Below are 24,375 nucleotides of genomic sequence, written 5' to 3' on the forward strand. Positions count from 1 at the left end.
AATCGTTCTCATAATGCTTTTGCAAAATGTTTCATTAGCGATAGTTGATAAACATACATTTCGCTCTGAGAACCCCACTCGTATATTTTTCATACATTCATTTTGAGTAGAATTCACTAGAAGAGTATATAGATATTATTTTTAATGTTTTCTAATGAATTCCACTACATTTCTTATTAAGATGCACTTGTGATTTGAATAAGTTTTATTTGATTCCAGTAAGGCCGATGAAAGTTTCGATTTTTTAAGTCTACATGACTTTTTATAGTGAAATTAAAGTGACAAATATTTTGAGTGGAGGAATCTCAAGCAGACCCCACACGACGGAAAAAGTTTGACATACTCTTGATTATTGAAGAAAAAGATTGATGATGTGAGTGCGAACCCAAAATATTGAAGTAAATATTGAGGGAAATCAGAAAAGTTTGATATTCCTTCCAATATTTCCCCTCATCTCCCCCCGCAGTTTGCCCACAGGAGTCGATGACGGTTGAGTGTGTGCGTGTTTTGTGCGTTATACCGCTATTTGATTTGTATTAGTTCAAGAAAAAATTGAGTTTTTCTTCAGCTACGGCTAATCAGTGAAAATATTGAAGAAAAGTTTGATGACAAGTTTGACGAAAAAAGTATTGTCAATATATGCCTCGTGTGGGGTCTGCTTCATAAGAAAGAACGAAAATTTCATTCTTTCTTATGAAGCAGACCCCACACGAGGCATATATTGACAATACTTTTTTCGTCAAACTTTTCATCAAACTTTTCTTTTACATTTAATGTAACCACCTACCCAAATATCCTTCATTTCATTTTTTCTAACTGAACAAGGCCTGACGAGCAATGGAGAAAATTTCGTTGAAGTCGCTTTGACGCTCATAAATATCGCCTTCCATAGCGCCCACCTTGGCAAGTGAGTCTGCTCTCGTAAGTCCCGGAATCGAGCAATGTAAAACAACTCATACCAAAGTGATAGTGTAAAAGCGATTCGATAGAGCAGTTAAAAAAAATAAAATGAATTTCACGCAGGAAATACGGTGAGTGCTCATTGAACGAATAGCCTCTATGGGAACATCCATAAATTAGGTAACGCTTAGAAGCGGGAGGGGGGATTGCCTGAAGCGTGATAAAAATTTTGACCTGTCGGTTAGAAACCATTTGTCGCAACTGACATGGCAGTACTTGCTTGAAAAAATTGGTGGTATGCACTCCAATCGGTGCGGATCTGGTTTTCCAAGGATCTCTTTTCTCATGGTGATTTCATGACCGACAGAATCGTTGTGCGATAGAGCTTTATCAGATCTTCCGGATGGGCTCCCCAACGGAATCTGTGTGCATGAAGTTGTTTCGTTGTTGGCATTTATGATACAGATATCTAATGTGCATTCCCCAGGTGCCTTTCGAGTCGAAGCAGAGCTCTAAATATTTATGCAAAATGCCTTGATTGATTTTCTTACCTCTAAAGTGAAGCTCAAGTTCGGGTATCTTATGCTTCCTAGGAAAGACAATCAGCTCAGTTTTCTGCGGAGAGAATTTGATACCTAGCCGCATAGCCCAAGTAGACAAATTGTCTAAAGTATCCTGCAATGGTACTTTCAGATCGCCCGCCTCTGTTCCTGTAAACGAGACAACGGTGTCATCCGCAAGGTGTCGTAACGAGCAACTATTCATGAGACATCCGTCGATGTCTCTTCTGTAAAACTGATAAAGAAGGGGGCTTGAACATGAGCCCTGGGGGAGACCTATGTAGCTAATTCTTGAAGTGTTGTTGTAGTTGTAGTTGTAGAAATAATTGTTTAATATTGCTGAAAGCCCACACTTGTGGCGTTTGTTTGAAAAGACGTCAACGAAAACTGAGTCAAAGGCCCCTTTTATGTCCAAGAAAATTGAACCCATTTGTTCTTTTTGAAAATAGGCCTGTTGATTTGAGGGTGATCACCACAATATTTGAGGACTATCTGGGCTACGAAATGTCAACAGGTGGGTACCTACTGCAAGGTACCTGGGAGACAACCTGTTGGCAGTATCCAAGCCCGGGTACACTCAGGCAAATGATCTATCGATTATCATAATGCTGCCTTTTGGAAATTTGCCACAAGTTATAAGAATGAAATTCTAAAGGATACATTATGAAAAAAAAAAAAATTCGTAGTCAATACAAACCATAACATTTTCTTAAGGCACTTTTATGAAATCAGAATGATGCATTATGAATGTTGTATGCTGGACATTAATCAATCCATAACTCCACCTTATGATTTGCAACAGTAGTATTGGCAGCCATAATCACGCCTTATGAAATTCTTAATTCCTATAAAGCATCTTAATTAATTCATAATGCAGGTTTATGGTTTCAATATTGCAAGTTTTCATATATCAATCAGTTCATAATGTGACATTATAAATTTTCAAATTGAGTTTAATAAAAATTTGCAGCTGCGTTACCTGTACTGTGATTTTGCAGCACGCTTAAACGCCGGGCTCGAAGTGTGCTCCTCATGGGGTGCTTGATGTTCACAGCTTTGCTGGAGCAAATCAAACAAGCAGCACTGTGTCCCTCCAAATCCACAGCGTCGGCAGAGATTGCTTCTGTCTGTGATCTCATCCAGGTCTTTAACCCTTAGATTCACCTCCTTCGTGAGTGCCCTCACCTTGACCGTCTCGCCTAGGACTTCCTCTGCCAACTTCCTGTAGGCGGCGCCCTTTTGCGAGACGCCCCGCTTCAGCTCGAGGATCATCTCGCACATCCGGGTACATCTTATTTGACGTACGTCGGCGCCGAGTTCGCCGAGCTTGACGTCACTCCTCATCGCCTTCAAGACGTCCGATAACTTATCCTCGTCCTTTTTGATGACTAGGGCATCGCCCCTGAAGCGATTGGAGCCTACCCTAGACTTCTTGCTACCCTCATTCGCCTAGGCCTTCTTTTCGGCCCCTGACTACTTCGGTTTCCTCTTGTTCTTGACCAGGGTCCAGGAGGCGTCATCCCCCTCTATTTCCCTGGTCTGGTGCGGCTGAGAGCTCTTAGCCTGCCGTAACCCTTTGCCACCGTCTTTCCTGGGTGGACGGACCTTTCCAGGTCCTTCCTCCCCCGGTTTAGGAGGTACTTGGCCGGGGTTCCCAGCCCCACTACCCTTGTTCGGGGTAGTAATCCTCCGCGTTTTGGAGCGGCCCCCAGGGAGCTCATCCCCTGGAGACTGTCTCCCCCGTTTTTGTGTCTGCTCCGTTGGAGCAGTCACCCCCGACGTGCCCGCGAATACTTGAGCCTGTTGGGTCAGGATTTGCCTGTAGCTAACAATGTAACCGTGGTAGATCTTACCCCGTAACACACCACTTAAAGGTGTCTACCCAGCATTACGGGTAAAATCATTCTGCAAAATGGCATTCCACCAAAAGTCATTCTGAAAGAGTATAATCCATCAAATGTCATACCACAAGAGTTCTTCTTCTTATTGGCATTACATCCCTACACTGGGACAGAGCCGTCTCGCAGATTAGTGTACATTTAGCACTTCCACAGTTATTAAACTGTGGCAACTCCGAGGTTTCTAAGCCAGGTTACCATTTTTGCATTCGTATATCATGAGGCTAACACGATGATACTTTTATGCCCACGGAAGTCGAGACAATTTCCAATCCGAAAATTGCCTAGACCGGCACCGGGAATCGAACCCAGCCACCCTCAGCATGGTCTTGCTTTGTAGCCGCGCGTCTTACCGCACGGCTAAGGAGGGCCCCCACAAGAGTTACATGCCACAAAATGTTAATCCGTGAAAACGAAATCAGCCAAATGTTTTTCGGTGAATGTTTTTTTTTTCCTTTTTATTGAAGAGACTTTAAGCCCCGAGCTGGTTCGCCTCTTGAGTGAAATGTTACTCGATACTCTTTGCTTAACCTTCCGTGACTCCCCCCGATGTAAAAAGTACAACATCTTTGAAAAAGGAAGCTTGTCGTTTACAAGAGCGGCAGGACTCCGTAAGAGATCCAGGACCATGAGAGTCCCGGAAGGTTAAGAAGGGATTATTCTGGTTAAAGTCGCCTACATCAAAATAAGAGATCACAGTCATCTTTATTACGGACAAACACCTGCTCTCCAAAAGGGAAACTGCCTTTGCCTCATTTCGAGCAAACGACTATTTCTGAAAAAAAACTACCTTGGAAACACTTTACTCTGATATCTTTTCAATTTACCAACACATTTTGGAGGATCAAGAACAAGAAGACACTCTATAACGTATCTTTGAACGCTGCTCTGTTCGGACGCATACAATCGATCGTAAAGTTGTTTTTGCAAGAGATACTTTCTTTTCGGGGAATTGTTTCATTCGGGGAAATGTAACATTCAGGAAAGATTGTACGACAATTCCCCGAATAACAATTCCCCGAATGCAATTTCCCCGAATGCAATTTCCCCGAATAACAATTCCCCGAATGTAACAATTCCCCGAATGTAACAAATCCCCGAATGTAACAATTCCCCGAATGTAACATTTCCCCGAATGCATCACCCTTCTTTTTGAGTGCGGCACAAGGTGATAAGAAATGCGAGCAAAGGCGTATGATTGCCGATTCGGAGGTTGCGAGTTCGATTCTATGGTCAGCCTAAGATCCCTTAGGGTGAGATGCATTTTCGGCTCCTTGTGCACAGTGTATCCATTGTACTTGCTACACAAGACAATCATGCAACTGGCAGGTACGGGGAAGCTTTCAATAACTGTGTAAATAATAATAGAAAACTAAGTTGGAAAACAGCCCAAGTTTCAGATATAATGTAGAACAATTGAAGGTGAAGACAATGTGCTGAAAGAAGGCAATGCTTTCTTTGAATGAACGCATTTGGTCTGTATAAGACGAAGTGAGGAGATAATGCTTTCTTTAAATAAATAAGTTTGCTCGGTATGATGAACGCATCTTCCCGGTTTAAAGCCAAGGGAATGTCTTCTTAAAATGAACCCGTCTGTCCAATATAAGACGACGGTAGGAGATAATGTTTTCTTTAAATGATAGCATCGCCCGGTATTTGGGAAAAGGAAGTGATAAAGTCTTCCTCAAATAAACACATTTGCCCGGTATAAGGCAAAGAGGATAGATAGCCCCTTCTTTAAATGAACTCGTTTGTCTGGAATAAAGTGAAAACATGAGACAACGCCTTCTTTAAATCACCGAACAGACGCGGTGTAATGAGAATGGGGCAGATAATGCCTTCTTTTTTCAAGAATAGACCACATCCCCCATTATCATATTCAGGGCATATACATTTTATAAAAGAACAAATATTAACATTAGTTATTTGGTGAAACACCCACTGAAGAAGGACACATTTACCATTGCATTATTCCGAGCAGATGCATTCATTTTAAAGAAGGATTCACATGCACCATTGGGCAAACGCATTATTTTCGTTTACAATAATTCACATCTACTATTGCCTTATATCTGTGAAGAAGGTATATACAGGAACGAAATTTTATTCGGAAGATAGTTAAAATATTTACCAAAAGGCTTTCAATCGGACTTCCTTGACTTAATGTACAGTGTAAACTAAAAAGTTGCCGTACCCAACAAAAATTACAATTACTATTACAAATTACAATTACTTGCAGTTTGACTCTATTTTAGAAAAAAAACTTCCTTAGAAAACACTGTATTTTGATATCTTTATAGTTCAACAACACATCTTGGAAGATCAACTACATGAAATACTATCAAAGGCTATTCAGCTGATAATCTCCAGACAAGAGGTATTTTATTTTCGGGGAATTGTTCCATTCGGGGAAATGTTACATTCGGGGAATTGTTACATTCGGGGAAATTGCATTCGGGGAATTGTTACATTCAGGAAATTACATTCAGAAATTGCATTCAGGAATTGGTTTTCAGGAATTGTCGTACAATCTTCAGGAAATTGTTGCATTCGGGGAAATTGCATTCGGGGAATTTGCATTCGGGGAATTGTCATACAATCGTTTCCGCAAGGCACATTTTTACTCTCTCTCTCTCTCTCTCTCTCTCTCTCTCTCTCTCTCTCTCTCTCTCTCTCTCTCTCTCTCTCTCTCTCTCTCTCTCTCTCTCTCTCTCTCTCACATACACACACTTGGGCTGCGAAATGGTGAGTTGACATCTGGGAAGGAGCGGCATACACAGCTCTGGTCCTCACAAGTTCCAATCTCACGCTTCCACGGGTCTTCCGATGACAATCTACCGCCAGCTAAGGGTTTTGTACTTAGCTGGTAGGGCAGCCTGGGCACTGTTGTCCTTCTGACATCAGCTAGAGTGAGTGGGTGCGACCAAAGGAATCATCGTCCCTAACCCCTAATCCCAAGGCGTTAAGCGACCCGTGCCGAGGGGATGCATGGCCAGGAGGGGTGAAATAATGAGCTAGGCCTGTGGGGTACCTGGGCACCCTCCACAGTAATTGTCCCTTACCGCGTCATGCTGGGCTCTGGCGTGGTGGACCACTTTTCCCGAGCAACTCGTGGGACCAAAATGGAAAAACAAGTCAATTCTTCAATAAGTGGTAGTAGTGTAGGCGACAACCCCTTCGCAAGAGGTGGGTTGTTCAGGTCTCCGCATAGGAGGCCAGGTAACGCAAACGTAGGCCGAAAGCCAGGTACCGCAAACGCGATGGGCTTTCGGCCTTCGAGGTGGCGACGGAACAGCTGGACGCCATCATCGACTTTAAAGTCTAAAAAAAAGCTCGTCACGGCACTGCGGCGACAGTGTGAAGTGGAGACGCCCACCGCAGCCCTTTCGGCTACGGAAAGGTCCGGCAGGGATGCAGGTAGCATTGGGTAGGCTATCTGCAGCGGATGCCTCCTAGGTAGTCAAGTTAGGGAGCGTCAAGGTGGGATGGTCGGTGTGCCCTGTGAGCATATACGAACAACCCGAAGTTTGCTTCAAGTGCCTGGAACCGGGGCACAAGCAATGGGACTGCAAAGGCCCTGACAGAAGCAATCTCTGTCGACGCTGCGGATTGGAGGCACATAAGGCCCAATGCTGCACGAACCCTCCCAATTGTTTGATTTGTTCCAGCAAAGCTGTGAACAGCAAGCACCCCATGGGGGGTTCGATGTGCCCGGCGTTTATGCGTGCTGCAAAATCACAGTGCAGGTAACGCAGCTGGCTTGCTCGGCCTCACCCGAGTGTTTGGTGTGCGCAGGTTTAGAGGAAATGGCGGAACACGTGTTGTTAGTGTGCCCACGTTTTCGCGCAATGCGTGACCACATGCTTGCCACATGTGGTCTGGCGACTACTCCGGACAACCTAGTTCGGAGGATGTGTAAAGGAAGTTGGCTGGAACGCCGTTTTATTGGCTATCGTCCAAATCGTTCGGAGCTATACAGAAGGTGGCGCGTGGACTCAAGGATGGCTAGTTTAGGCGCAAATAAGAGGTGGTCCAAGGGATCGGAGTCGGCTTCATGGGTCATACCTGTGGTCATGCCCTGTGGTCGAACTTGATCCTTTTATCGAACAAGTGGCCGCACGAAGAACAAAATGGTATCGTAAATTAGTATCATAAATTACTCTCGATTTCGCGGCGTCGGTCAAACGGGCGCGTTCCGAGCCCGAGGACGGAAAGGGGTCCTCGGGCACAGCGTCGGCAAGTCTCTCTGTGAGATGACGAATTGGCCCTATCTCAGAGAGATCAATTTGGGGTGCACGCGGCATAATCATTCTTGATACCTGCCGTGCAGAGGGAAGCAGGCGCGAAGTCGACCCTTCCCACCTTCCGAGGACATATGGCGTGGTAAGGCCACCTAAGCGGGTAAAGATGTTCGGTGCTGCAAGGACACGCAGCCATCCTCGAGGGTGCGTTGTGCACTGGCCCCCTTTTGAAGCATTACTTTTTGGTTGTACCGAAGAGACGGCGGGCTTGGCGGCAATGGAAACGGTTTAGCGAATCGGGGATGTAGTCCTGCCTCCCTCGTTTGCTGATGGAGGTGGTCCCTAACCCGCACTTCCTGGACGTCCAACCCAGGATTCCAGGATATTCATATAAATTCAGGATATTCATATAAACAACAAATTCATTTTTTTTTCGCTCTTGTATTTTTGTGTATCCTGATTTATGGTGTTCACTGATAGGGATAAAATATGTTCTAAAAATATTTCCTCGTTCTACTTAGCTACATGAAAACATATTCCAAGAATTATCTTGGGTCCGTTGAAATTTTTAATGTTAATCTGTAGAAAAACTTAGAGTTGTATTCAATTCGTCGACCAGAAGTCGTACAGACTGAACACTTAACACCTTGCATGAGACAACGGACAGGACACATAACACCCTATGGACCAGTGGAGAATTCTTCGATCACGAAAAGTTTTCTCTTTAGCGGGGCGGGAATCGAACCCACACTCCATAGCACATGCGTCTAGACGATTGACGTCGCTATCCGCACGGCCACGAAGCCAACAAATTTGTTTGTATTGTTATTTTAGAAATGTACATTCGTAGTTTTTTTTCTATTTCAAGTATTGAAGTATATTATCTACGCTGTGCATATCAATAAGTTTTGAATATCATAAATTACTCTCGTTCCACATTGACAATTTCATCTGGTATAGATTCTAACATCTATATTCCAACAGATTGCAAGGGTATTCACCCTTATTCTTGTTTACGTACGAACGCGCTTTCGAACGAAAGCTAATGTGCATTCTCGTTTACGCCAGCAAAATTAAATGGAGAAACGATTCGAACGAACTGCATTCTTTCGAAAGTTTCATTCGTTCGTGAACAAGAATAGGGGTGATTTTCAAAATAGAGGAAAATATTGACACAACATTTATTCAAAAACATTTTATGAGTTTTTCTTTTTTCTAAGTGCAGATTTGCCAGAGTTATTTAAACAATTTGAGATAACAGTAGTTTTAGTTTGAATATTAACCTGATATTATCATTAGTTTAATCAGGTAGGGTAAATACGGCATTGGCAGGGTGCGACGGTTGTTGGCACCCTCAACAATATTTGCGTTTTCCAGCAAACATACACTATTTATGAACATAATTTTGATTCAATCACACAATTTCATGTCTAAGCTTTCATTTGAATAAGTTGTTTGTGTAAAAGTAGCAAGATTTGATGTGTTAATCACCGAAACAAATTTGCACGTACGAAATCCTTGCTATTATTGCATTGCCAAAGAAAGCAGCGCACGAAAAGTAAACTGTTACTTACTTTTTTGGATCACCTGTTTTTCCTATTTATTGCTTATGACACGACAAATTAAGTACGTAAACTACTTTTTACACTTTACCAACACTTGATTATCACCACAAAGAGCAAATTTATGCAATATTTGCTCTATGTTTCACTAAATAAAATCGGGACTGTTCGTTTTCTTTGACAGCAGCACACTTCGGAATAGAGCGAGAGAATGTGTTTGTGAGCATATCAAACACACGCTCAAAAGATACCACGCACAATTCTATGTGATTTTATTTTAGCAAAAATACGAACAAAATATCCGGCGATGGCATTTATTTAAAAAAAACCCAGATCAATCCACCTAGCGTTGGTGGTGCCTTTCTCGCGCATTAAAAAAATAAGAAAAACACATAAAAGAGGTCGAAATAGCACTTTAGGTGGATAGATTTTACTTTTTCCATCAATTCATATGCATTTGTGGACGTTTGAATGCATTGCTGCAATCTTTAAAAAAAAAAAATTTTTCTTCGTTTTTGAAAAAAAATTTCCCAAGGGGGGACCCTTGGCAGAAAAACAATGTTTTTTCAATAACTTTGGAATGCAATGACCGATCAGGCCAATTTTCAATAGGAAACAACTAGACCGCAATCCGCGTCGACTGCAATTTGTTGAGAGCAAATCGAATAATGCTAAGTACCAAAAAGTGTGTCTCACATTTTTGTACACACACACACACACACACACACACATACATACACACATACATACATCACCTCAATTCGTCAAACTGAGTCGATTGGTATATAACACTATGGGTCTCCGAGCCTTCTATCAAAAGTTCGGTTTTGGAGTGATCCTATAGCCTTTACGTATACTTTGTATACGAGAAAGGCAAAAATGTTAAAATACTTACAAATGCTTCTATTCAGATTTGTATGCAGACCATGAATTATATCAAAAGTGATAGCCACATCTTAGTATTTTAACCCTTATGTGGCTGACAGGACCGTTTTACTTTTGCAACTTCAATACTTTCCAAGCTCATCAAAACAATCATAACCATTCCCGTTCCTACATAGCGCATTTCAACCATAAATAATTGCCTACTTTTAGGGTATTATCTATTATTCAACTGTGAAACGTAGTGTAAGAATGGGGTGGCTCCAACGGCTGGATAGGACAGTGCTGCCCATTATTGATATATGAAGACTCACGAGGTTAGGATTAATTTTCGATTAAAGCAGAAATTTGTATTTCATTTGTATGATGGGAGCCCCCCTTCCAGAAGAGGAGGGGTCTAATACCATCATAAGAACCTTCATCGTTACCAAAAACCTCTACATACAAATGTTCATGCCGTTTCCTAGTCTATAAGGGCAGACAGACAAAAATTCATTCTTATGTGTATAGATTTAGTTTTACGTAGTTTACGTCGAGCGGTCGTGTCTTGTACACAACCACCATGATTTTTTTGATGAAACGAACATATCATGTAAGGACCTCAAAGAGCAAGTTGTATATTTGAAACTGGTTGATAGACTTTTGCTTACGACTCTAAGGCATTACAAAAGACAAAAGATGTAAATCTTGGCAGCGGACAAAAAGCATTTAAGTTCCCTTCTCCAAAATGGCCAACATTATTCAAATAGGTTGAAAATGGTAAAAGTTATGATAATATCAATATCTGGGTACACGGGTACCCTATCTGCCATTTAAGTTTGTATTTTGTTGGACGCATAAGGGTTAAATTTGTTTTACAATGTGTCTAAATGCTTTTGCCTATATGTCTACATCACATAAAATTGATGACAAGGCTAAAAATCCATGTTTTGTTTTAAGCCAATTTGATAAACAATAAAGTTTGTTCCAAAATTGAGTGAAGCGATGAGCGTGTGGCCGATTAATATGAATGAATTTTACTACTGGAGGATATAAACAACCAGCATTTGGCACCAATACATTACTAGTTTTCTACTTCCATGTCTAGTTGCTAAAGGGAGCAAACTCATTGCTGATAATAGAAATTGCCAATAGAAGAAATAGAAGAAACGTTGCCAATAGAAGAAACGTTGACCTGTTACTTTATATTAAATTTACTGAGTTTGTGGTAAAAGCTGTTATATTTAGTGAACACCAATCATCAAAGAAAGAGCATACAAAAGTATACCAGTTGAACTATACCTGTGTTTTAGTGTATTTATTCATTATTTTTATCATTCTATTTGGCGAATGTCTTAGACTGCCAAGAATAGGTATTTTCCCCTATATCTGCTTTCTACTCAGCATCTACACCCAAAAAACAAATCTGACAATTATTGTATAAAATCTGGGCATATACAATTCTGTAAGCTTTTTATACAAATATTGTATTAAAATAATACAAATCTGTATTATTTCAATACAATAATTGTATTGAAATAATACAGATTTTGTATATGCCCAATTATTATACAGTTTCTGCAAGGTTCTTATGCAGAACTGTATTAAAATCTGCCATCCGCTGGTTGGGTGATATAATTTTTAGTATTTTTATAATTTTTGACAATTTGCTAAGTTTGGTTCCATACTTAAGTAATATTTCGATTAATAACAATGTAGTTTGCTGATAATCATAACGACCGAATTCTCTATGACGTCAAGCTCGGTGAACTCGGCGCCGACGTAGGGAGTGAGTGCTAGTAATGGACCCCTTAACGACGGAAACTTACTTCAATCGCTTCGCTAGAGTAAGACTCATGACAAATTGCCATTCTGCAGCACTAGATGACAATCAACAGGTAGCAGCATCGCGTTTCGTACATAACACATGGTAAAACATTCATTTTTACTACTAAAATATGTATTTTAAAAGTATGTAGCCAGGTTGCCTATTATGGCCACCCCCGGGTCCATAATACGCAACATCGAGTTTGTTTACATACGTATTATGGTCCCCCCATTTGATTCACATGTTCCATTTCCACATGTTCCTGTTGCCTATTATGGACCCCCCTTCTGTGCTAGTAATGGACCCTCTAGCGCGTTTACATTCATAAATTAGTTAATATAACTAAATTCCAGTCTCCCAGTGCAAGACAATTGGATGGAACTACTACCCTGATAAGTGAAGCAACTTTATCCTATGGAAGTTTGCAGGAAATTGAAGATTCAAGCGTAAACTCTCGGTTTTTGTTCAGGGGGTCCATTATACGCACGGGGTCCATTACTAGCACTCACTCCCTACGTCGAATAAGACGTACCCGGATGGGCGAGATGATCCTCGAGCTGAAGCGGGGCGTCTCGCAAAAGGGCGCCGCCTACAAGAAGTTGGCAGAGGTGGTGACTAAGGAGGTGAATCTAAGGGTTAAAGACCTGGACGAGATCACCGAAGTCGAAGAGCTCGTCACGGCACTGCGGCGAGAGTGTGAAGTGGAGACGCCCACCGCAGCCGTTCGGCTACGGAAAGGTCCGGCAGGGACGCAGGTAGCATTGGTTCGGTTATCTGCAGCGGACGCCTCCAAGGTAGTCAAGTTAGGCAGCGTCAAGGTGGGATGGTCGGTATGCCCAGTGAGCATATACGAGCAACCCGAAGTTTGCTTCAAGTGCCTGGAATTGGGGCACAAGCAATGGGACTGCAAAGACCCTGACAGAAGCAATCTCTGCCGACGCTGCGGATTGGAGGGACATAAGGCACAATGCTGCACGAACCCTCCCAATTGTTTGATTTGTTCCAGCAAAGCTGTGAACAGCAAGCACCCCATGAGGAGTTCGATGTGCCCGACGTTTAAGCGTGCTGCAAAATCACAGTGTAGGTAACGCCGCTGGCTTGCTCGGCCTCGCCCGAGTGTTTGATGTGCGCAGGTTTAGAGGAAACGGCGGAACACGTGTTGTTCGTGTGCTCACGTTTTCGCGCAATGCGTGACCACATGCTTGCCACATGTGGTCTGGACACTACCCCGGACAACCTAGTTCGGAGGATGTGTAAAGATGAAGTTGGCTGGAACGCCGTTTTATCGGCTATCGCCCAAATCGTCTCGGAGCTCACAGAAGGTGGCGCGTGGACTCAAGGATGGCTAGTTCAGGCGCAAATAAGAGGTGGTCCAAGGGATCGGAGTCGGCTTCATGGGTCATACCGGTGGTCATGCTCTGTGGTCGAACTCGATCCTTTTATCGAACAAGTGGCCGCGCGAAGAACAACATGGTATCGTCGCTTTCGCGGCGTTGGTCAACCAGGCGGGTTCCGAGCCCGAGGACGGAAAGATGTCCTCGTCAAGGCTGGGGCAAAAATGGCACCGCGTCGGCAAGTCCTCTGTGTTCTGGCGAATAGGCCCTATCGCAGAAAGGTCAATTTGGGGTGCACGCGGCATCATCATTCTTGACACCAGTCGTGCAGAGGGAAGCAGGCGCAAAGTCGACCCTTCCCACCTTCCGAGGACATAGGGCGTGGTAAGGCCACCTGGAAAGCCGGCAACGCGCTGGCACGATACCATGGTGTTCTTCTAAAAAAGCGAGTTACGATGTTCGGTGCTGCAAGGACACGCAGCTAACCTCGAGGGTGCGTTGTGCACTGGCCCCCCTTTGAAGCATTACTTTCTGGTTGTACCGAAGGGACTATGGGCTTGGCGGGAATGGAAACGGTTTAGCGGGTCGAGGATGTAGTCCTGCCTCCCTCGGTGATCCCTAACCCCGCACTTCCTGGTCAACCCAGGATGTCTGTTGAGCAGATTCCCCCTCCATTGCTTAGGAAGAAAAAAAACACACCCACCCACACACACACACACACACACACACACACACACACACACACACACACACACACACACACACACACACACACACACACACACACACACACACACACACACACACACACACACACTCAGGGCAGCAGGGACTTTGTCCAAGGGCTTGACGACCCCTCCCCATGGCCATTGCGAGTTAGGGGGCCTGTCTAGGATGTGGTGGGGTTTGACAGTGGGCTCTGTTGAACCTCTATAAAAAGCTGCATGTGTCTGCAAGCAGGCCCTATCACAGCGACCGTACGCCGCTCAAAGCACACAAGCCCAAGAGGAGTGCCAACTGGCACATCAGGATTCATACCAGTAAGATCCTGATTATGGTATACTGGTCACGGCAAACGACATTGGACGATTCTCGGTTTTTGGATAGGATTAGGCGTATATGGGCTGACAGTCGAGCTATTCTGTTTCCTGAGTAAAAAAGAGTGACATCTTTTTGAAACGGCAGGCAGGCTAATGGTTCGACTGCCTCCGTCCCGGTAAACAACCTGGCAGGCCTCCGGTAACGCTCAACACCTGTCACCTAGACTGGTGGGTAGTAGGTTCAGATGTAACATTCCTAATCTACGTCGATCCGGCTCTGAACACGGTGCTATAAGGCACCGGAGTCAACCCTTGCATGGACCTCACTGTTTACAAAGGCACCCATGGGATCACAAAAGGCGACTATCTACAACGGGTAGAGATAACGGCCCGGAGGGACCCTTTAACATGGAAACGAATACAAAAATCAACGAAGGAGCAGGCGGAGCGATTGTTTTCGCAAAGAGTGGGAAGCTGCAGCGATCTCCAGTGATGGCGCAGGCAGCAGTAGCAAGTACCAGCAGTTTGGCCAAGACTTCTGAGAACCAGGCAGGCCAACAGGAGCTAGGATCCGAGAATAGGGTGTCCACACCAAAATCGGCAAGTAGTGTTATTCAGGAGGAACTACAACTTGGGAGGTCCAACCTGATGGAAGTGCGGAAGCGAGTCAACGAGCTTTATGACTTCGTGAAGGACAAACACAATGTCCACACTAAGATAAAGGTTCTAGTGACGAGCATCAAATCCGCCGTTAAAGCTGCCGAGCACGAACAGAACGCGCTCAAAAAAAGAGCTGAGGCAGCTGAAAAAACGCTGAGAGAGGGAGCGGAGCATGCAGCAGACACACAGCAGACACCAATGAGCATCCAAAATACTCGCACGGAGAAGCGAAGCAGGGACTCGCCAGGGGAGCAGGAAGTCCCGAAGAAGCAGCGGAACGTGCACGATTGTGCTAACGTACTAAAGGATGGCGCCAAGAACGGTGAATGGCAAACCGTAGAAAGCCAGCGAGAGAAGAGGAAGAAGCAGAAGGTGACTGTGGAAAAGAAGAAGGAACAGAAGAAGAAAGAAAAACGTCGATCTCCTCAGGAGAGGGTCAAGGGCGACGCCCTGATCATCGAAGCGAGCGACAGGACGACGTATGCAGCAATCCTAAGGAAAGTGAGAGAAAACCCGGATCTCAAGGACTTGGGAGAGAAAGTAGTGAGGACTAGGCGTACCCAGAAGGGGGAGTTGCTGTTCGAGCTGAAGAAAGATCCAACAATCAAAAGCTCGGCCTTCCGGGAGCTCGTTGCCAATTCCTTGGGCAGTGAAGCAAACGTAAGAGCTCTTACACAGGAGGCAGTAGTCGAGTGCAGAGACCTGGACGAGATTACGTCGGAAGACGAACTGAGGGAGGCTCTTGTCTCACAATGTATGCTGAGTGAGGTGCAGATGACGATCCGGCTGAGGAAAGCGTACGGTGGTACACAAGTAGCAGCGATACGATTACCAGCAGTTGCTGCCAACAAAATGGTGGAGGTGGGCAAGGTGAAAGTCGGATGGTCGGTGTGCTCGTTGAGATTCACTCCGCGGGTCACCAAAGAGATGGAGAGATGCTTCAAATGCATGGCGTTTGGACACCAGGCGCGAAACTGCAAAGGTTCGGATAGATCCGGTCTATGTAGAAAATGTGGCGAAGAAGGACACGTTGCTAGGGACTGTACGAAGCAACCGCGATGCCTGCTCCGGAGGACGGAAACGACCATACGACGGGTGGCTTCCAATGCCCTGCATACAAGAAGGCGATGGCGGGCCGAGATTAATGGAGATCATCCAGTTGAATCTCAATCATTGCGACACCGCACAGCAGCTGTTGTGGCAGTCGACAACAGAAGCAATGTGCGACGTGGCAATTATTGCTGAGCCGTACCGGATCCCTTCTGACAACGGCAACTGGGTGGCGGATGCTACGGGGATTGCGGCTATCCAAGTGATGGGCAGATTCCCTATCCAAGAGGTGGTAGACAGCTCTAACGAAGGTTTTGTTGTCGCCAAAATCAACGGGATCTTCGTGTGTAGCTTTAGACTTTAGAGCAGTATAACAGGATGCTGGATGCACTCACGGAGAAGCTGATCGGCCTTAAACCCGCAATCATCGGAGGCGACTTCAATGCTTGGGCAGTGGATTGGGGGAGCAGGCTGACCAACGCCAGAGGTTACAGTTTGCTGGAGGCGCTTGCAGAGCTGGAAGTCGGACTGTGTAACGAAGGTACCGTTAGTACATTTCGCAGAGACAGCAGGGAGTCCATCATTGACGTGACGTTTTGCAGCCCGTCGCTGGTGAGAAACATGAACTGGAGAGTTTGTGAGGACTACACTCATAGTGATCACCAAGCTATCCGGTATAGTGTTGGAACACGGCTACCGACGACGCGGAGAGGGATAAGGACGACCGGGCGAAGATGGAAAACGAAGGACTTTGACAAGGAGCTTTTCATCGAAGCACTTCGAGTTGACAGCGGCGCAATAAATCTGGAAGCAGATGAACTGACGGAAACGTTAGCGAGGGCTTGCGATGCGTCGATGCCAAGAAAACTTGAGCCATTAGACAGCCGACGCCCAAATTACTGGTGGAACGAATCTCTTGCCAATCTTCGTGCTGCCTGTCTCAGGGCCAGGAGACGTTTTCAGAGGGCAAGGTCTGAAACGGTAAGAGAAGAACGTAAGATAGTTTTCCGGGAAGCTAGAGCGGCTTTCAAACGAGAGATCAAAGTCAGCAAGTCCAACTGCTTCAAGCAGTTGTGCCAAGAAGCTGACGCTGATCCTTGGGGCAATGCTTATCGGGTGGCAATAACGAAAATCAAGGGTCCAGCGACGCCAGCGGAGATGTGTCCGGACAAGCTGAAGATCATCGTGGACGGTCTTTTCCCGCAACATGATTCTACGATGTGGCCGCCTGCACCGTACGAAGATGAAGACCGTGTCACCATTGCAGGTATGCAAGTCTCCAACGACGAGCTGTCATCAGTGGCGAAAGGTCTGAAGAAGAAGAAAGCTCCGGGTCCGGATGGAATTCCAAACGTGGCTTTAAAAACTGCGATACTGGCGTTTCCAGATTTGTTCAGAATGGTGCTGCAGAAATGCGTAGCAGATGGTTACTTTCCGAATAAGTGGAAGATTCAGAAACTGGTGTTACTGCCGAAACCAGGAAAACCGTTGGGGAGTCCAGCTTCGTATAGGCCCATATGCCTGCTGGATACACTGGGGAAGCTTCTGGAAAGGATTATCCTTAACAGGCTGACGCAGTTCACGGAGGGTGAGATCGGCTTGTCGGAGAAGCAGTTTGCATTCCGAAAAGGCAGATCGACGGTGGATGCAATTAAGGCGGTCGTTGATGTTGCAGAGAAAGCATCCAAGAAAAAGAGGTGCGGCAATCGGTTCTGCGCCGTAGTAACAATTGACGTCAAAAATGCGTTCAACAGTGCCAGCTGGGAGGCCATCGCCGTAGCGCTGCATGGAATGCGGGTTCCTGGCTATTTGTGTAGAATCCTTAAGAGCTACTTCGAAAACCGGATTCTGGTCTACGATACGAACTCGGGGCAGAAGTCGATTAGGGTTACGGCGGGTGTTCCGCAAGGCTCCATACTTGGCCCAATGCTGTGGAACGTTATGTACAACGGAGTGCTAAAGCTGAAGTTGCCCAAAGGCGTGCAGATCTTCGGATTCGCGGATGATGTCGTTCTAACGATAACCGGAGAGTCGCTGGAAGAGGTAGATATGCTGGTGGCGGAGACGACCGACGCAGTTGAAAACTGGATGAATGGGGTCAAGCTACAGCTTGCTCACCACAAAACGGAAGTGATGCTGGTCAGCAACTGCCGAATCATACAGCGAATGCAGATTATCGTCGGAGAGCACGACATACCGTCCGTGCGGGCTTTGAGACATCTAGGAGTGATGATCGACGACCGTTTGAATTTCAACACCCATGTCGACTATTCCTGCGAGAAGGCGGCAAAGATGGTCAGTGCGCTTGCTAGGATCATGCCGAACGTTGGCGGACCGAGAGGCAGCTGTAGGCGTCTTCTGGCGACCGTATCATCCTCAATACTTAGGTACGGCGTTCCAGCCTGGGGAGCTGCGCTCAAGACGAAACGTAATCGCAGGAAGTTGAATAGCGTGTTTCGTCTAATGGCCATTCGAGTGGCGAGTGCGTACCGAACAATTTCGTCAGAGGCAGTTTGCGTTATCGCAGGGATGATTCCAATCTGCATAACCTTAGCAGAGGATATCGAGTGCTACCAACGGAGAGGTACCAGAAATGTGAGGGAGACGATGAGACTGGACTCAATGGTGAAGTGGCAGCAGGAGTGGGACAATGCAGACAATGGAAGGTGGACCCACCGGCTCATCCCCAATGTGTCGACGTGGGTGAACAGGGAGCATGGAGAGGTGAACTTTCACCTCACTCAGTTCCTATCCGGACACGGTTGTTTCCGCCAATATCTGCACCGATGTGGCCATGCGTCATCGCCATTCTGCCCGGCGTGTATCAACGTAGAGGAGACTCCAGAGCACGTGTTATTCGATTGTCCGAGGTTTGCGGAAGCACGTAGAGGAATGCCTGCCCTAAGCGTGGACAACATCGCAGAGCGAATGTGTCACGATGAAGATACGTGGAATGTGGTAAGCAGAGTCGTGAGGCAAATATTGTCAGAGCTGCAGCGTAGATGGAGAAGGGATCAGCAAACAAGCGTTGACTCGGAGGAAAATCCAGCATAGTGAGCAGTGTTGGCCTCGGGTCGTCGGGGCGCCGGTGAACCGGAAGTTTTCTGCCAACCGGAATCGTCGGACCGACTTCGGCACTCGATCAGTCAACCTGCTGAAGAAAGAAGACAGAAGAAGGAAGTGCTTCGGGTATGTAGGGCATCGCCAGTGCGGACGTTATCCACCACCGGAACTGTCGGACCACCTCTGCAACACACACACACACACACACACACACACACACACACACACACACACACACACACACACACACACACACACACACACACACACACACACACACACACACACACACACACACACACACACACACACACACACACACACACACACACACACACACACACACACACACACACACACACACACACACACATTTGACGACCCCTCCCCATGGCCACTGCGAGTTAGACCGGGACCATCGTCCCTAACCCCTAATCCCAAGGCGTCAAGCGACCCGTGTCGAGGGGATGCATGGCCAGGGGGATGAAATAATAAGCTAGGCCTTTAACGGAGCCTGTGGGGTACCTGGGCACCCTCCACAGTAATTGTCGCTTACCGCGTCATGCTGGGCTCTGGCGTGGTGGACCTCTTTTCCCGAGCAACTCGTGGGACCAAAATGGAAAACCAAGTCAATTCTTCAATTAGTGGTAGTAGTGTAGGCGACAACCCCTTCGCAAGAGGTGGGTTGTTCAGGTCTCCGCCTAGGAGGCCAGAGGCAATAGTCGGCAGCTCTGTGCGCAGCGCCAGCGTGGGTCACTCAACCTTCCTCTCGACTAAAAAAACGCCGGTAGGGGTTATTGACGGCCCATGGCTTATGGAGGCGATAAACCGCAAACGCGATGGGCTTTCGGCCTTCGAGGTGGCGACGGAACATCTGTACGCCATCATCGACTTTGCGTCATCGAAGCATAATATCAGCAAGGACCTCAAGAGTAGCTTTCAGAAACTTCGAAAGTCGATGCTGGACGCCAAGCTGGAGAGGGCGGCCGGGACGGCCAAGTGTAAACCCGTGAAATCGGTGGAGTCGAGGTCTACCCAGACTGAGGCCCAAGGATTCGCGGACTCGGGCAAGGTCGAATCGACCGAGGGCGTGCCACCGAAGACGGTGGTACCAAAGTCTACCCAGACTGAGGCTCAAGTATTTGCGGGCACGTCGGGGGTTACTGCTCCAACGGAGCAGACACAAAAATGGGGGAGACAGTCTCCAGGAGATGAGCTCCCTGGGGGCCGCTCCAAAACGCGGAGGGTTACTACCCCGAACAAGGGTAGTGGGGCTGGGAAGCTGAACCCCGGCCAGTTACCTCCAAAACCGGGGGAGGAAGGACCTGCAAAGGTCCGTCCACTCAGAAAAGACGGTGGTAAGGGGTTACGGCAGGCTGAAAGTTCTCAGCCACACCAGACCAGGGAAATAGAGAGGGATGACGCTTCCTGGACCCTGGTCAAGAACAAGAGGAAACCGAAGACGTCAAGGGCCGAAGAGAAGGCCCAGGCGAATGAGGGTAGCAAGAAGTCTATGGTAGGCGGTAGCAAGAAGTCGATGGGCTTGGCGGCAATGGAAACGGTTTAGCGGGTCGGGGATGCAGTCCTGCCTCCCTCGTTTGCTGTCGGAGGTGGCCCCTAACCCCGCACTTCCTGGACAACCCAGGATGTCTGTTGAGCAGATTCCCCCTCCATTGCTTAGGAACAGTACTGGAAAAGGTCGTGATCGTCACAAGACAAAGAGCAAAGCGCCTTTTTCTATTTCAGGCGACCAAATGAAAGAATCGTGGGTTCTTTGATCAATATCGCATAAAAGGCAGTCATGAAAGGATGTTGCACTTTATTTTACAACTATAATTTCTAAATTATTTTAAAAGATATATGTGAAGAACAGTGACTAGTCGATAAATTAATCATATTCCTTTAATTCACTGAGTTGAAAATGTCAATAAACACAACAATAAAGCAAATATTGCACACTTTCATGCCCTGTCACGGGACAAATATTTTTTTGAGATTTTTGTAGCATGCCATTCATCCTTCGTGTTTCTATAGATATTGAAAGGAGCAGATATGTAAACATCGCGTGACATCTCTCATTGAAAATGAGAAATTCCAGTACTGCTTAGGAAGAAAAAAAAACACACACAGACAGACATCACCTCAGTTCGTCGAACTGAGTCGATATATAACACTCCGGGCCTTCTATAAAGTTTGTTTTTGGAACGATCATATAGCCTTTACGTATACTTAGTATACGAGAAAGGCAAAAAAACCTTTTTCTCGTGCGTTGTTTCCCGACTGTACATATGTTAAAATGTTGATGACCGTTCACTTAGTAGTTGCTGCTCCATGATTGACCCAGGCATCCAAGGAACAAAACATGAGGGTTGATTCCCAAGTAAGTATAGTTGCCCTGTCTGTACATCAAAGGATTCAACAACTAGAATGGATTGCTGACAAACGTAGCTGTCAAGTCTGATAATTTCAATAAATGCGTCACTGGTCAGCAGAATTAATATGTCAACGTTAGTGTACCATATGATTAAGAATTGAAAAACTAAAAACTTAACCGAAGCAAAACCGCAGTTTTCAGAATAATGCAAATGACGATTTGTTAATTTCTTTTAAGTAACAAATGTTTATTGATCATTTTTTTAATGGATTTTTGAAAAGTATGTTTGATAGGGTATTTGGTAAATATTGTACTTTGACTTTCACTGTCGGTTCCAGTATTTCAAGGTACGGAAGAAAAAAATAAACGCTGAAAAAGTCAATAATTTCATTGCAATCCACTAATATATTTTTTCTATTCATTGAGTCATCGGTAGAAGAAATCATGATTTTTACAGTAAGTTTCCATATTTCGGTAAAATCATAATACCTATAGCTGTAAAAATTATTCCCAAACAACTAAACCTTTGCTTAATATGTACGCAAGCTCTGGGATTGTAAGTTTCCAGAAACAGGTTCCACTATCGCTTTTGCAATCATGGGAACTGTTCGTAGTTATGCTGTCCTCTACTAATCTGATGTTATATGTATTGTCTGATTTACAGCATTTTAGATCCGAATAATCCAATTAAAGCCTAATTTTTGTCATTACAAAAACGTGCTTAAAGTTTTTTTTTTGCACCCAGTGGCATTAATTATTATCACCGGATGATTAGCTCTGCCTACAATCAAGTAATACATTTGGAATCGAAATTGGGCATGACCTGCATGCCCTCTGCCTATTAACAATTGATCTAATATTTGTTCAAACGATCTGGGTGCAAATTTTTTATACGCTCGTGTTAATTATTTATTTATGTTCGAAATTCATCATTTCATAGCCGGAACTCCTTAGCCGCGAGGTAAGATGCGCGACTACAAAGCAAGACCATGCTGAGGGTGGCTGGGTTCGATTTCCGGTGCCGATTTCTCGACTTTCCTGGGCATAAAAGTATCATCGTGTTAGCCTCATGATATACGAATGCAGAAATGGTAATTAACTGTGGAAATGCTTAATGTGAGGCGGCAATATCCCAGTGGGGAATGTAATGCCAATAAAGAAGAAGAAGAAGAAGAAGAAGAAGAAAAAGAAGACATGCCCTGTGCCTATTAACAATTGATCTAATATTTTTTCATATGATTTGAGTGCAAATTTTTAATCCGCTCATATTTTTTATTCATTTATGTTCGAAATTCATCATTTCATAGCTGGAACTTTTCTCGATCATGACATTGAAAAATCACTTTTGTATATTTGTAACGACAATGCTGACATGATATCAAGGCGAGATTTTTTTTCTTTTCTTCGGGCAAATCTAGTTCCCTGGCCAATTTAATGCCTGAAGAACATTTCTATAGTAAAATAAGTTTCACTTTATTTTTAACTGAAAATATCCAGTCCATTTTCAAAATTCACATGCTATACGATTCCAAACCATTTCAGACTTGAGTACACGTTTTCTTGATAATTCGATGAACTTATTCACTAACAGCGTGTATTTCCAGTTCCAGTATCCTGTCCAAATTGAGAATATAAAGTCTCAACAAAGTTTGAACTCCATAATCCACTAATGTCAACGGAGCACTATTGTTAAGTATCCTCAACTATTTTTCACCCTGAACCAAATCAAGTTGTCACCCAAAATCAACTCGTTCTAAACTCACTATACTTAATCTACGACGAACTGAGTCTTCCACACACACACACGTTTCTTCCTTGAAGGCAAAAAACACGACTTTCTTCGCCCGATCACTCTGCGCGACTGACTGAACTCTTTCCACTTCTTCAACTCTTAATGAAAACTTTGTATGATGAACGTGATTTTTGTTGTTCGGCTACTTTCTTTCCCCCGCTCTGCAGTTTCCACTGTTGGATCAGCAACACGCTCCCGTTGATCTCATACTGCGTGGCTGTCTCACTCGCTCCTTTCACATATTGTTTCTATAGTTGGTGGTATTTGGAGTACCAAAACGATGTTACTCGCGCAACGTCTACAGTAAAAAGTGTTTTACAAATATCGACTATATCATTCTTTTCTTCGTAATATCCTTCAGCAAATTGAAGTTACTAGCACATATTGAACGTTCATCAGATTGATTCCACATATCTCGTTCCAAACTAGGCACGTATGGAAGTGTGCTTTTCCCGTCAGTAAAGGTGTTTTCTTTTTTGATTTTTGTCTTTTGTCCATAGTTTCATATTTTACTCTCGTCTCATACTCTACACACAAACGAGATAGCGAAAGACACCCATTTATATGTATTCAAGTGCGTTTCACAATCAAAGCATATTTACTACAACATGCTTGTTTGCTTATTCATGGAGAAAGCAGTTAAGCGATGACTGTTGAGTCTAAACCTCAATCCTTTTCCTATGATTCAATACAATTTGCAATAAGTGAATATATAAATACACTCATTCATACATGATTATTTGGCTTTTCGTATTCCATGGTCAACCAGTTATGGTTACTACACTTCCTTACGTCATTATTAATCAAGCATGAGACCTCTATTATGTATTAATAACGAACTAAGAGCACGATTTCTAAAATATGTCTTCTCATTCTAATGTTTGTTACGTTTGAATTGCTATTATTATTATTACTACACGGACAGAAAATAATATACATTGAACCAAAAAATGGTTGTTGTTTTCAAATGGTCATATTTTATAGAAAATACGACAAAATTTATTGTTTCAAACAGATTTGTCGTGATAATAACAATAACGATTTATTATTTTTTCAACAATATTGATTTGGAATGAGGTTTTCAAAAAAGCTCGTACGGTTTGTGTATATACATTAGAAAATAACCCCAGTATGTTTTTGTGGGCAAAATATAGTATTATGTATCTTTTCGTTAAAATAAGAATAGCCGTTTGATAAATGCTTACGCTTCTC

At 44.6% G+C, this 24,375-nt stretch overlaps 1 protein-coding gene across 2 annotated transcripts in view; it reads right to left on the reverse strand.

Moving 5' to 3' along the window:
• The window catches only part of LOC134203204 (coiled-coil domain-containing protein 1-like), a 42,309-nt gene extending 19,022 nt beyond the window's left edge, over positions 1 to 23,287 (reverse strand). For both annotated transcript variants that reach the window (XM_062678087.1, XM_062678089.1), the window contains exon 1: positions 23,135 to 23,287. The gene's annotated coding sequence lies outside the window, so the exon portion shown is untranslated. The remainder of the gene's footprint in view (positions 1 to 23,134) is intronic.
• Between the last annotated feature and the right edge of the window lie 1,088 nt (positions 23,288 to 24,375).

The sequence above is a fragment of the Armigeres subalbatus genome, unplaced genomic scaffold (genome assembly GCF_024139115.2).
Source record: "Armigeres subalbatus isolate Guangzhou_Male unplaced genomic scaffold, GZ_Asu_2 Contig1672, whole genome shotgun sequence".
In the NCBI taxonomy this organism is placed as follows: Eukaryota; Metazoa; Arthropoda; class Insecta; order Diptera; family Culicidae; genus Armigeres; species Armigeres subalbatus.